The following is a 15,219-nucleotide window of genomic DNA, read 5'->3' on the forward strand; positions in this document are numbered from 1 at the left end:
CAACAGCTGAAAACACTGTGGGCTGGGATAGGGACTGATAATGGGATTGCCACTGTAGGATCTGTGTGCAGGAATCACTGTAGGCCTGTGATATGGATGTTGGGGCTGCGTCCTGAGATTGGAAATAAAACAAGAGGGGTAGGGGCAAAATAATGGGACTGTAACACGGGAGCTGAAATGGGTTCGGGTTCGGGTTCGGGATTTTGCCTGCGTCTTTGATAGCCACTGTAGCGCTGGTGCTGAATTCACAGTGGGGCGGGGACATTGACTGTGGGGTGGGCTTCTAGGCCCTAGGGTGGGAGCTGAAATGTTGCCAAGCTGGAGACAGGAGGAAGATCCTGCGCCTTGTACCTGGAGAAGTTTCAGCCAGCAGCATTGAAGAAACACGCATCTGGAGCTGGAAGAAGAGACCATGCAGTTAAATAAAGCTTGTGGGCCAAGAGCTGAAATCACTGGGGCTGGGAAGGGCTCTCCAGGGCTAGAGCTGAAATCACTGTGGGGCTGGGATAGGGACTGACAATGACATAGCCACTGTAGGATCTGTGTGCTGGAATCACTGTAGGCCTGTGATATGGATGTTGGGGCTGGGTCCTGTGATTGGAAATAGAACAAGATGGGTAGGGGCAAAATAATGGGACCGTAGCAGGGGAGCTGAAACGCCTTAGGGATTTTGCCTGCGTCTTTGATAGCCACTGTAGCGCTGGTGCTGAATTCACAGTGGGGCGGGGACATTGACTGTGGGGTGGGCTTCTAGGCCCTAGGGTGGGAGCTGAAATGTTGCCAAGCTGGAGACAGGAGGAAGATCCTGCGCCTTGTACCTGGAGAAGTTTCTGCCAGCAGCATTGAAGAAACACGCATCTGGAGCTGGAAGAAGAGAGCATGCAGTTAAATAAAGCTTGTGGGCCAAGAGCTGAAATCACTGGGGCTGGGAAGGGCTCTCCAGGGCTAGAGCTGAAATCACTGTGGGGCTGGGATAGGGACTGACAATTACATAGCCACTGTAGGATCTGTGTGCTGGAATCACTGTAGGCCTGTGATATGGATGTTGGGGCTGAGTCCTGTGACTGGAAATAGAACAAGATGGGTAGGGGCAAAATAATGGGACCGTAGCAGGGGAGCTGAAACGCGTTAGGGATTTTGCCTGCGTCTTTGATAGCCACTGTAGGGCTGGTGCGGAATTCACAGTGGGGCGGGGACATTGACTGTGGGGTGGGCTTCTAGGCCCAAGGGTGGGAGCTGAAATGTTGCCGAGCTGGAGACAGGAGGAAGATCCTGTGCCTTGTACCTGGAGAAGTTTCAGCCGGAAGCATTGCAGAATCACGCATCTGGTGCTGGAAGAAGAGCTTGCAGTGAAATAAAGCTTGTGGGCCAAGAGCTGAAATCACTGGGGCTGGGAAGGGCTCTCCAGGGCTAGAGCTGAAATCACTGTGGGCAGCGATAGGGACTGACAATGACATAGCCACTGTAGGATCTGTGTGCTGGAATCACTGTAGGCCTGTGATATGGATGTTGGGGCTGGGTCCTGTGATTGGAAATAGAACAAGATGGGTAGGGGCAAAATAATGGGACTGTAACACGGGAGCTGAAATGGGTTCGGCTTAGGGACTTTGCCCGCGTCTTTGATAGCCACTGTAGGACTGGTGCTGAAATCACTGTGGGGCTGGGATAGGACTGATAATGGGATTGCCACTGTAGGATCTGTGTGCTGGAATCACTGTAGGCCTGTGATATGGATGTTGGGGCTGGGTCCTGTGATTGGAAATAGAACAAGATGGGTAGGGGCAAAATAATGGGACCATAACATGGGAGCTGAAATGCTGGCAGTGCCAAGGTTTTGCCTGCGTCTTTGATAGGCCCTGTAGCGCTGCGGCTGAAATCACTGTGGGGCTGGGACATTGACTGTGGGGTGGACTTCTAGGCCCTAGGGTGGGAGCTGAAATGTTGCCAAGCTGGAGACAGGAGGAAGATCCTGCGCCTTGTACCTGGAGAAGTTTCTGCCAGCAGCATTGAAGAAACACGCATCTGGAGCTGGAAGAAGAGAGCATGCAGTTAAATAAAGCTTGTGGGCCAAGAGCTGAAATCACTGGGGCTGGGAAGGGCTCTCCAGGGCTAGAGCTGAAATCACTGTGGGGCTGGGATAGGGACTGACAATGACATAGCCACTGTAGGATCTGTGTGCTGGAATCACTGTAGGCCTGTGATATGGGTGTTGGTGCTGGGTCCTGTGATTGGAAATTGAACAAGATGGGTAGGGGCAAAATAATGGGACCATAACATGGGAGCTGAAATGCTGGCAGTGCCAAGGTTTTGCCTGCGTCTTTGATAGGCCCTGTAGCGCTGCGGCTGAAATCACTGTGGGGCTGGAACATTGACTGTTGGGTGGGCTTCTAGGCGCTAGGGTGGGAGCTGAAATGTTGCCAAGCTGGAGACAGGAGGAAAAACCTGCGCCTTGTACCCGGAGAAGTTTCAGCCGGAAGCATTGAAGAAACATGCATCTGGTGCTGGAAGAAGAGCTTGCAGTGAAATAAAGCTTGTGGGCCAAGAGCTGAAATCACTGGGGCTGGGAAGGGCTCTCCAGGGCAACAGCTGAAAACACTGTGGGCTGGGATAGGGACTGATAATGGGATTGCCACTGTAGGATCTGTGTGCAGGAATCACTGTAGGCCTGTGATATGGATGTTGGGGCTGCGTCCTGTGATTGGAAATAAAACAAGAGGGGTAGGGGCAAAATAATGGGACTGTAACACGGGAGCTGAAATGGGTTCGGGTTCGGGTTCGGGATTTTGCCTGCGTCTTTGATAGCCACTGTAGCGCTGCTGCTGAATTCACAGTGGGGCGGGGACATTGACTGTGGGGTGGGCTTCTAGGCCCTCGGGTGGGAGTTGAAATGTCGCCAAGCTGGAGACAGGAGGAAGATCCTGCGCCTTGTACCTGGAGAAGTTTCAGCCAGCAGCATTGAAGAAACACGCATCTGGAGCTGGAAGAAGAGACCATGCAGTTAAATAAAGCTTGTGGGCCAAGAGCTGAAATCACTGGGGCTGGGAAGGGCTCTCCAGGGCTAGAGCTGAAATCACTGTGGGGCTGGGATAGGGACTGACAATGACATAGCCACTGTAGGATCTGTGTGCTGGAATCACTGTAGGCCTGTGATATGGATGTTGGGGCTGGGTCCTGTGATTGGAAATAGAACAAGATGGGTAGGGGCAAAATAATGGGACCGTAGCAGGGGAGCTGAAACGCCTTAGGGATTTTGCCTGCGTCTTTGATAGCCACTGTAGCGCTGCGGCTGAATTAACAGTGGGGCGGGGACATTGACTGTGGGGTGGGCTTCTAGGCCCTAGGGTGGGAGCTGAAATGTTGCCAAGCTGGAGACAGGAGGAAGATCCTGCGCCTTGTACCTGGAGAAGTTTCTGCCAGCAGCATTCAAGAAACACGCATCTGGAGCTGGAAGAAGAGAGCATGCAGTTAAATAAAGCTTGTGGGCCAAGAGCTGAAATCACTGGGGCTGGGAAGGGCTCTCCAGGGCTAGAGCTGAAATCACTGTGGGGCTGGGATAGGGACTGATACTGGGATTGCCACTGTAGGATCTGTGTGCTGGAATCACTGTAGGCCTGTGATATGGGTGTTGGTGCTGGGTCCTGTGATTGGAAATTGAACAAGATGGGTAGGGGCAAAATAATGGGACCATAACATGGGAGCTGAAATGCTGGCAGTGCCAAGGTTTTGCCTGCGTCTTTGATAGGCCCTGTAGCGCTGCGGCTGAAATCACTGTGGGGCTGGAACATTGACTGTTGGGTGGGCTTCTAGGCGCTAGGGTGGGAGCTGAAATGTTGCCAAGCTGGAGACAGGAGGAAAAACCTGCGCCTTGTACCCGGAGAAGTTTCAGCCGGAAGCATTGAAGAAACATGCATCTGGTGCTGGAAGAAGAGCTTGCAGTGAAATAAAGCTTGTGGGCCAAGAGCTGAAATCACTGGGGCTGGGAAGGGCTCTCCAGGGCAACAGCTGAAAACACTGTGGGCTGGGATAGGGACTGATAATGGGATTGCCACTGTAGGATCTGTGTGCAGGAATCACTGTAGGCCTGTGATATGGATGTTGGGGCTGCGTCCTGTGATTGGAAATAAAACAAGAGGGGTAGGGGCAAAATAATGGGACTGTAACACGGGAGCTGAAATGGGTTCGGGTTCGGGTTCGGGATTTTGCCTGCGTCTTTGATAGCCACTGTAGCGCTGCTGCTGAATTCACAGTGGGGCTGGAACATTGACTGTGGGGTGGGCTTCTAGGCCCTAGGGTGGGAGTTGAAATGTTGCCAAGCTGGAGAAAGGAGGAAGATCCTGCGCCTTGTACCTGGAGAAGTTTCTGCCAGCAGCATTCAAGAAACACGCATCTGGAGCTGGAAGAAGAGACCATGCAGTTAAATAAAGCTTGTGGGCCAAGAGCTGAAATCACTGGGGCTGGGAAGGGCTCTCCAGGGCTAGAGCTGAAATCACTGTGGGGCTGGGATAGGGACTGACAATGACATAGCCACTGTAGGATCTGTGTGCTGGAATCACTGTAGGCCTGTGATATGGATGTTGGGGCTGGGTCCTGTGATTGGAAATAAAACAAGATGGGAAGGGGCAAAATAATGGGACCGTAGCAGGGGAGCTGAAACGCGTTAGGGATTTTGCCTGCGTCTTTGATAGCCACTGTAGCGCTGCTGCTGAATTAACATTGGGGCGGGGACATTGACTGTGGGGTGGGCTTCTAGGCCCTAGGGTGGGAGCTGAAATGTTGCCAAGCTGGAGACAGGAGGAACATCCTGCGCCTTGTACCTGGAGAAGTTTCTGCCAGCAGCATTCAAGAAACACGCATCTGGAGCTGGAAGAAGAGACCATGCAGTTAAATAAAGCTTGTGGGCCAAGAGCTGAAATCACTGGGGCTGGGAAGGGCTCTCCAGGGCTAGAGCTGAAATCACTGTGGGGCTGGGATAGGTACTGACAATGACATAGCCACTGTAGGATCTGTGTGCTGGAATCACTGTAGGCCTGTGATATGGATGTTGTGGCTGGGTCCTGTGACTGGAAATAGAACAAGATGGGTAGGGGCAAAATAATGGGACCGTAGCAGGGGAGCTGAAACGCGTTAGGGAATTTGCCTGCGTCTTTGATAGCCACTGTAGGACTGGTGCTGAAATCACTGTGGGGCTGGGATAGGGACTGATAATGGGATTGCCACTGTAGGATCTGTGTGCTGGAATCACTGTAGGCCTGTGATATGGATGTTGGGGCTGGGTCCTGTGATTGGAAATAGAACAAGATGGGTAGGGGCAAAATAATGGGACTGTAACACGGGAGCTGAAATGGGTTCGGCTTAGGGACTTTGCCTGCGTCTTTGATAGCCACTGTAGGACTGGTGCTGAAATCACTGTGGGGCTGGGATAGGACTGATAATGGGATTGCCACTTTAGGATCTGTGTGCTGGAATCACTGTAGGCCTGTGATATGGATGTTGGTGCTGGGTCCTGTGATTGGAAATAGAACAAGATGGGTAGGGGCAAAATAATGGGACCATAACATGGGAGCTGAAATGCTGGCAGTGCCAAGGTTTTGCCTGCGTCTTTGATAGGCCCTGTAGCGCTGCGGCTGAAATCACTGTGGGGCTGGGACATTGACTGTGGGGTGGACTTCTAGGCCCTAGGGTGGGAGCTGAAATGTTGCCAAGCTGGAGACAGGAGGAAGATCCTGCGCCTTGTACCTGGAGAAGTTTCTGCCAGCAGCATTCAAGAAACACGCATCTGGAGCTGGAAGAAGAGAGCATGCAGTTAAATAAAGCTTGTGGGCCAAGAGCTGAAATCACTGGGGCTGGGAAGGGCTCTCCAGGGCTAGAGCTGAAATCACTGTGGGGCTGGGATAGGGACTGATACTGGGATTGCCACTGTAGGATCTGTGTGCTGGAATCACTGTAGGCTTGTGATATGGGTGTTGGTGCTGGGTCCTGTGATTGGAAATTGAACAAGATGGGTAGGGGCAAAATAATGGGACCATAACATGGGAGCTGAAATGCTGGCAGTGCCAAGGTTTTGCCTGCGTCTTTGATAGGCCCTGTAGCGCTGCGGCTGAAATCACTGTGGGGCTGGAACATTGACTGTTGGGTGGGCTTCTAGGCCCTAGGGTGGGAGCTGAAATGTTGCCAAGCTGGAGACAGGAGGAAAAACCTGCGCCTTGTACCCGGAGAAGTTTCAGCCGGAAGCATTGAAGAAACATGCATCTGGTGCTGGAAGAAGAGCTTGCAGTGAAATAAAGCTTGTGGGCCAAGAGCTGAAATCACTGGGGCTGGGAAGGGCTCTCCAGGGCAACAGCTGAAAACACTGTGGGCTGGGATAGGGACTGATAATGGGATTGCCACTGTAGGATCTGTGTGCAGGAATCACTGTAGGCCTGTGATATGGATGTTGGGGCTGCGTCCTGTGATTGGAAATAAAACAAGAGGGGTAGGGGCAAAATAATGGGACTGTAACACGGGAGCTGAAATGGGTTTGGGTTCGGGTTCGGGATTTTGCCTGCGTCTTTGATAGCCACTGTAGCGCTGGTGCTGAATTCACAGTGGGGCGGGGACATTGACTGTGGGGTGGGCTTCTAGGCCCTCGGGTGGGAGTTGAAATGTTGCCAAGCTGGAGACAGGAGGAAGATCCTGCGCCTTGTACCTGGAGAAGTTTCAGCCAGCAGCATTGAAGAAACACGCATCTGGAGCTGGAAGAAGAGAGCATGCAGTTAAATAAAGCTTGTGGGCCAAGAGCTGAAATCACTGGGGCTGGGAAGGGCTCTCCAGGGCTAGAGCTGAAATCACTGTGGGGCTGGGATAGGGACTGACAATGACATAGCCACTGTAGGATCTGTGTGCTGGAATCACTGTAGGCCTGTGATATGGATGTTGGGGCTGGGTCCTGTGATTGGAAATAGAACAAGATGGGTAGGGGCAAAATAATGGGACCGTAGCAGGGGAGCTGAAACGCCTTAGGGATTTTGCCTGCGTCTTTGATAGCCACTGTAGCGCTGCGGCTGAATTAACAGTGGGGCGGGGACATTGACTGTGGGGTGGGCTTCTAGGCCCTAGGGTGGGAGCTGAAATGTTGCCAAGCTGGAGACAGGAGGAAGATCCTGCGCCTTGTACCTGGAGAAGTTTCTGCCAGCAGCATTCAAGAAACACGCATCTGGAGCTGGAAGAAGAGAGCATGCAGTTAAATAAAGCTTGTGGGCCAAGAGCTGAAATCACTGGGGCTGGGAAGGGCTCTCCAGGGCTAGAGCTGAAATCACTGTGGGGCTGGGATAGGGACTGACAATGACATAGCCACTGTAGGATCTGTGTGCTGGAATCACTGTAGGCCTGTGATATGGATGTTGGGGCTGGGTCCTGTGACTGGAAATACAACAAGATGGGTAGGGGCAGAATAATGGGTCCGTAGCAGGGGAGCTGAAACGCGTTAGGGATTTTGCCTGCGTCTTTGATAACCGCTGTAGGGCTGGTGCTGAATTCACTGTGGTGCGGGGACATTGACTGTGGGGTGGGCTTCTAGGCCCAAGGGTGGGAGCTGAAATGTTGCCGAGCTGGAGACAGGAGGAAGATCCTGCGCCTTGTACCTGGAGAAGTTTCAGCCAGCAGCATTGCAGAAACACGCATCTGGTGCTGGAAGAAGAGAGCATGCAGTGAAATAAAGCTTGTGGGCCAAGAGCTGAAATCACTGGGGCTGGGAAGGGCTCTCCAGGGCTAGAGCTGAAATCACTGTGGGGTGGGATAGGGACTGACAATGACATAGCCACTGTAGGATCTGTGTGCTGGAATCACTGTAGGCCTGTGATATGGATGTTGGGGCTGGGTCCTGTGATTGGAAATAGAACAAGATGGGTAGGGTCAAAATTATGGGACTGTAACACGGGAGCTGAAATGGGTTCGGCTTAGGGACTTTGCCTGCGTCTTTGATAGCCACTGTAGGACTGGTGCTGAAATCACTGTGGGGCTGGGATAGGGACTGATAATGGGATTGCCACTGTCGGATCTGTGTGCTGGAATCACTGTAGGCCTGTGATATGGATGTTGGTGCTGGGTCCTGTGACTGGAAATAGAACAAGATGGGCAGGGCCAAAATAATGGGACCGTAACATGGGAGCTTAAATGGCTGGCAGAGCTGGGATTTTGCCTGCGTCTGTGATAGCCACTGTGGAGTGGGAATTGCAGCCTGTCTACTGAGAAGACACCTAATCGGGCAGTCCAAGTCCCCGCAGAAGAGGAACCGCTGCGAGGGAAGAGGCGCTCAGAGCCCGCAGCGAGCTGTGCACACCCTCCGCACCGCCGCTCCCTGCTCCGCGCTGCCATCGCAGCTTTGCGAGCTGGCACCACACCCGGGCGAGCTGGTGGCTACACCCCTCCCCGCCCCCTGCCCCGAGTGTCGCTGGGGCGCTCCCATAGAGGCTCTGCGGGGGCCTTTTAGGCGGGACTAGGGCAATAGAGAGGGCCGGAGAAGGGGACGGGAGTCTGGCGAGCGGGGCCCAGGGCGATCGCGGACCCTGCTAGCACCCCTGGCTTTGCCTAACTGAGCACCTCGCGCTCCCATGGGCCGCAGCCTCAAAGCTTCCGCCAATCCTGGTGGATTGGTTCTAGGTCAGGGTTCTAGGTTATGGTTCTAGGTCAGGGTTCTAGGTTATGGTTCTAGGTTATGGTTCTAGGTCAGGGGTAGGTTATGGTTCTAGGTTATGGTTCTAGGTCAGGGTTCTAGGTTATGGTTCTAGGTTAGGGTTCTAGGTTATGGTTCTAGGTCAGGGTTCTAGGTTATGGTTCTAGGTCAGGGCTCTAGATCAGGGTTCTAGGTTATGGTTCTAGGTCAGGGTTCTAGGTCAGGGTTCTAGGTTATGGTTCTAGGTCAGGGTTCTAGATCAGGGTTCTAGGTTATGGTTCTAGGTCAGGGTTCTAGGTTATGGTTCTAGGTCAGGGTTCTAGGTCAGGGTTCTAGGTCAGGGTTCTAGGTCAGGGTTCTAGGTTATGGTTCTAGGTGGCCAATTACAGCCGCCCTTTGAATCCAGGCGCGGTCCCGCCAAGCTCAGCCCGCTCAGTCGTGGCCCGTTCCCGCTCCCCCGTTTTGCTGGGGTGCCGCTCCGGCCGCTGTCGCTTTGGGAGCCGGTGCAGCCGAGCTGCCGCAGCCCCGAGAGGTGCTGCTGGGTCCCAGGAAGCGTGGGCGGGGGCTCCCCGTTCAGGTCCCGGCCGTAACTTCGCCCAAAGAAACGGGGAGAAGGCGGGGAGCGGGCGGGATCACGGGAGCGGGGCCTGAGGGGACAGTGGGGGGTCGCGGAGGCGAGCGCGGCAGGAACGGGCGGGCTGGGATTGGCGGGCCCGGCGCTGCCTCGGGCTGTGATTGGCTGGGCTGGCCGGCCGTGGGCTATAAATAGCGTGAGCTGGAGGGGTGCGGCCCTTAGTTCGGCGGCGAGCGGTGGAGAGGCGGCGGCGGAGAGGCGGCGGCGGGCGGCGGCGTGAGCGGTCCAGGGAGCACCGGTGCGCCAGGACGGGAGCACTGCGCTCACTGAACTGGGGAGCGCCGGTGAGGTCGGGCGCCATGCCTGCGTCTGCTGGGGCCAGGATCTGGGGGCCGGCGGTGTCCTGGGGCGGCGGGGCTGGTCGTGGCCAATTCTTTCTGCCACGTCCTGGGCTTTTCGGGCGGCTGGAGGCGGGTGCGGGGTCTGGAGTGGCACAGGGAGACGAGCTGTTGTTTCTGCGGGACAGAGAGGAGCTGTTTTGTAGTTTCTGGATTGAAGATAATGTTTAAAATATCGAGAATAAAGCTGGGTTTTTTTCGTTTTTATTATTTTAGTTTGATTTTGCTTAAAATAATAACGATTTTCTTTATTACATTGCTTTATTTTGCTCGTTTTATTAAAATAATAAAATTATTATTATTATAATTACTTTTAACAAGATATTTTGTTATCCTTATATGTATTAGTTTAACGAAGTATTAATAAATAATGATTAAATATTATCTACTATTATTAAATACTATTTGTTAATCATTATCTAATTAAATATTTTTTATTTATTAGATTGTTATTATTTACTAATTATAATTTAATACTATTAAATATTACTTATCATTAATTATTTAATTAAATATTTATTATTTATTCGTTAGCTAATACTTATTAATTTTTATTTATTGATTATTAATTAAATATTAATTAAATATTATTTATTAATTATTAAGTAAATATTGATTAATTATTTATTAGCTCGTTATTATTTATTATTAAATTATTAATTCAAACTCTAGGTGATTTCCAGGAGCAAAAAAACGGTGATAGTCAAGGTGCTTGTGAACTGGTGTTAAAAGACAAATTCTTCATTGTCAATCCAGCTACCATCCTTGTTCAGTTAAACTCTGCAACAGATCTCCCACAAAGGTAATTTTCTGCTTCTCTGGCTTAATTCTATTCATCTTTTAGAGAGTAATTAGCACTGCTTGGTGTTCTTTTAAGCCCAACTAATTGCACCTTGTTTTAGGAGAGAAAGTTAATGCCTCTCCATGTAGGTTAGTGCAGCAATTTATGATGAGAGCTGGGACCAGGCAGAGGTGTCGACCAGGGGCACCATTGCTGCTGCTGCTGCTGCTGCTGCCGCCGCCACCAGAAGCATGGTGCTTGCTCCATTGCAAAGGTTTCCCAGTTTTAATTTGAGCTGTTTTCTGGATGCTGTGGCTAGCAGCAGTGAGCCCACATTGCCAGCGGCTGCCTCTGCTACTCAGCAATGGTCAGAGGGTTGCAGGACAGACTTGATTGCGCCTGGAAGTGTGTGGCAGCAGAAGGATGCCCACAGCACACCATGGTCACATGGTTATAGAGTCATAGGGGATGGTGACAGGGCCACCACCTGCCACACAGTCAGAGGGGCGCAGCCAGGACCAGCTCTAGTGCCACCAGGGAGGCAGAAGGGGCTGGATGTGGCTGTGAGGCAGTGGTGTGACCCTTACAGGGAAGTCCTCCTCTGGGATAGTCACTTTGTAGTGATATCTGTAGGTCAAGACTCCTGCTACAGTAGCATTTACCAAATTGTTCTTTGCTCAGTTGTGTCCTGCTGTTGCTGCTTCTGAAGGATCATGGAATCACAGAATGGTTTGAGTTGGAAGTGACTTTAAAGCTCATCTCATTCCACCCTTGCCATGAGGAGGGACACCTTCACTAGACCAGGTTGCTTCGTCCTGGCCTTGAACACTTCTAGGGATGGAGCACTTCCACGATGGCTGTTTGACTTCCTTTCCCTGCAATGGCAAATGCCTTTGCTGGGGTTCCTCTGCTGAAATCACACCCTGACCAAATGTAACACCAACAAAAATCTGGACTTGTGCCAGACTGCCATCATCAGAGCTCAGCCAGCAAACAGTGCTCAGCAAAAGGCAACTAGACATTGTGTTTGGAGGCCTCATTTATGGAGCTGCTGATGAGGCATCAGTGACTTTGATAATGTCAAGGACTAGAAAGCAAATGCTTCCACGATAAATCTTGTCTACTTTGAAAGTAGGTTATACTTTGAAAGCGCTTTAGTTCTTAGGAATTTAATATTTCTATGTCAATTGTAAGACAAGTAATTGGATGGGGAGAAGGTTGTTACCGGAACCTGAGATCAAAGGCAGGATTTGAAATGATGTGCAGGTGGGTGTCTTTGTTCACTGCAAATGTGACTCTGGAGGTTTTGCAGGCACCACTTGTGTTTGAAGTCATGGAAGCACATATTCTGAGGTGGAAGGGATCTGCATGGATCAACTCCTGGCCCTGCACAGAACACCAAAATCCACCCTGTGCCTGAGAGCATTGTCCAGATGCTTCTTGAGCTCTAGCAGCCTTGGGGCCATGACCATTCCCTGGGGACCCTGTTCAAGTGCTCAACCACCTGCTGTGGGAATACCCTTTACCTAATATCCAGGCTAAACCTCTCTGCACGCATGGCAGAGAAGACCACTGTCCCAGCACCTGCCATGCCCAGGGTACTCATCCACAGACTGGTGTGTCCATGGAGGGAGGGGCTCCAGACCTGGGCTTAATCCTCCCTGGGAGGAATGCTTTCCCTTCCATGAGAGCGGGTTGTTTTAATCGCACTAAGCAGTTTATATTGAGGTTATCGAAAACTCTTTCTGCCCATGCTGGGAGATACTTGGGTTGTTTCTAGAAAAAACTCTGCCTCCTCCTGCCCTCACTCACCCCTTCCTCTCTAGGGAAGGAGTTTCCCACATCCCATATGCAACATTTCCCTGATCTGTCCCTTTCCAAATTGCAAGCTGCACAACTGTGAGCTGGCATCAAGACTCTGAGGTAAGCACAAACTGCCTGAATCCGAGCCCTCCCTGTGGGGCCGCAACCCCAGAGCCCCTGGACATGGAGCATAGCTGCAACACCATGGCTGTGGATTTCCCTGAAAGGATGAAGCAGCACGGTGGAAGTCCCGGGGCACTGTCTGAGGAATTGCCCTCCCTGTGCCGTGCTCTCACCTGGGGACAGCAAGAATTGTACAGCCCTGTCCCAGAGCTCTATGCACAGCCTGCCTGAGCAGTGAGCAAAATGGGATCAGTTTAATTATAATTTGATATTCCAGCCTTAAACTTTCTGTAAACCAGTGGCTGCTGGACAGGTGAGCTGGACTCCTGTGCCTAATGTAGATTGATAGCAGATCAGCTTTTCTGTCTCAATTTGCTTATGACCTAGAGAATTAGCAGAGAGGATCTGTTATCCTGCCAGTGCACTAATGGCTTTGGCAAGAGAAGAGCTCCCGAGGGAAGCAGCGGTATTTGCTAACCTTTCCGCAATTTGCTTTACATAATAACACACTCCTCCAAACGTCCACAGCGTGACTGGCCATTCCCCTTCGCCTGCACGTGCCTTGATACTTCACTTTTTAAATTTCACAACTAGTGCACAGTAAGAAAAGGTGCTGAATGCCTCATGTCATTCATCTTCCCTCTCCCTTCAGAGGCTATTCTGAGCCATGCCATCGGTTTAGCAATTCAGAGGGAAGTACTTTTCCTTTTCAAGGTCTCTAAAGATTTCCTATTTCTCTATGTCCAGCTAGAAAAGAAAAACAATCTGAATCTGCCTGCCAATCTGCCCTTCAGCTCACTGGTTTTCTCCAAAATGTCTTGCAAGGCTGGGAGCATAGCAGAAACCCTCTCTGGGGGCACTTCTAAAGGCAGTAGGACAACTGAGCACACAGTGTGCTGAGGATGAGGCAGGACACTCCAATGACACACCATCCTAATGAGCGTCTGAAAATTAGTTTTTCAGGAACAGGCAATGGGAGTGGAAGCAGGAGCCCAAAAGGGGGAATGAAATTGCTAGTGGTGAACCAGAGAAAATGCAAGTTAATTCTCCTTCTCCACATACCATTGTGGAGTGGGAATTGCAGCCTGTCTACTGAGAAGCAGAGATCAGCACATCTCCTTTGCTTGGAAATGGCTTTGCCTAATATCCCAGTGCCCACGGACTGAGCTCAGTGCCCTGTGAGGAGGCACATGCTGCAGGAGGTAGCTGCTTGGACCCTGTGGCTGTGGGATCTTCTGCCCCAAGCACTGTCAGACTCATTCGTGGAAGGGGCACAGCTGATAGGCCTTTCTCAGACCTGGTCCATGGCAAGCATTTCTCCAGGGATGCAGCAGTCACAGCTGTGCCTCACCCAGGTAGGACAAAACAATGGAAAACTCATCAACTAACTAAATTAATTAACTAATTAAAATTAACTGAGTACACATGCACCAGCCCAGTCTCCTTCTCTTCCCACTCGCAAGCAACTCTCCCCCACATGCAGTACTCAGGGGTGGGAGCTATACAACTGGGGATGATAAATGCAGTTAGTCCAAGCTGCCACCATCACTTCATGTGACAGGTATGTTCAGACACTGTTCTCAGCCCTATAGTCTCCCTGCACACCCACCACCCACCATGCCCTCCCCAGGAATCACGTAATTCCTCACCCTGACAGCCCAGTCCAAGTGCCAGCAGCTGCAGCTATTGTTGTTACATGCTGCCATTTATGAGTGTTTTTATTTCAGATTATTACGATTTTTTATTTTATTTTATTTAGATTATTTTATTCAGATAATTATATTAATTATTCAGATTATTATTATTATTCAGATTCTTGACGTTAAAAGCCCATAATTAAGATAATTAAAACAAAGACATTTGCCTTGTAATCAGCATATATTTCAATAAGAGGTTTTAATTTACAGGTGAAAGTTCTGAGCTTATTATTTAAATAATGTTATCTATATTGACAACATGCTATATAGATCTGATTGTTTAGGGTGTTTATGATACTCCTTTATTTTTAAATCCTTTTTCAATTTGATGAACACACATCAAACCTCCAGGACATGAGAGAGAGTAGCTCCTCAGGGAAGCCAGGCAGACCTGTGTTAGTGGTTGCTGGGATTGCCATGGGGAGGCACTATACAGAGCCACAGCTTGGTCGAGGCACTGCAGTGATTCTGGAATCATGCAGTACAGAACTGGAAGGTATCCACAAGAATCACTGAGTTTAACTCCTGGCCCTGCACAGGACAATTCCCAAAATCCCACCATCTGCTTGAGAGCATTTTCCAAATGCTTCTTTGACTTCGGGTCGGCGCGGCTCGGGTCGGCGCGGCTCGGGTCGGCGCGGCTCGGGTCGCCTCGGGTAGACAGCCGAGTAGCCCCGGCTCGGGTAGACAGCCGAGTAGCCCCGGCTCGGGTAGACAGCCGAGTAGCCCCGGCTCGGGTAGACAGCCGAGTAGCCCCGGCCCGGGTAGACACCCGAGTAGCCCCGGCCCGGGTAGACAGCCGAGTAGCCCCGGCCCGGGTAGACACCCGAGTAGCCCCGGCCCGGGTAGACACCCGAGTAGGCACGGCCCGGGTAGACACCCGAGTAGCCCCGGCCCGGGTAGACACCCGAGTAGGCACGGCCCGGGTAGAGACCCGAGTAGGCACGGCCCGGGTAGAGACCCGAGTAGGCACGGCTCGGGTAGAGACCCGAGTAGGCACGGCTCGGGTAGAGTCGGGTCGGCTCTGGTCTGCTCGGCCCCGCCCGGCCCCGCACGGGCCCGCGTTCCCGCTCTGCCCCCGGTACAGTCCCGCACGGCTCGGTACAGCCCATCACGGCTCGGTACAGCCCATCACGGTACGGCCCCGCTCGGGGCGGTGCCCGGAGCCGCGCGGCGGGGCCGGGACAGAACTG

At 51.7% G+C, this 15,219-nt stretch overlaps 1 long non-coding RNA gene across 2 annotated transcripts; it reads left to right on the top strand.

Moving 5' to 3' along the window:
• Nucleotides 1–10,294: 10,294 nt before the first annotated feature.
• Nucleotides 10,295–14,359, top strand: LOC147655206 (uncharacterized). Of its 2 annotated transcripts, XR_015283945.1 has the most exons (3): nucleotides 10,326–10,424; nucleotides 11,085–12,326; nucleotides 13,285–14,359. It is a non-coding gene; the product is annotated as an uncharacterized LOC147655206 (long non-coding RNA). The 2 variants fall into 2 exon arrangements; XR_015283944.1 differs by having other exon boundaries at nucleotides 10,295–10,424; nucleotides 11,085–14,359.
• Nucleotides 14,360–15,219: the final 860 nt, after the last annotated feature.

Source organism: Cyanistes caeruleus, chromosome 2, assembly GCF_971803275.1.
Source record: "Cyanistes caeruleus chromosome 2, bCyaCae1.hap1.1, whole genome shotgun sequence".
Lineage (NCBI taxonomy): Eukaryota > Metazoa > Chordata > Aves > Passeriformes > Paridae > Cyanistes > Cyanistes caeruleus.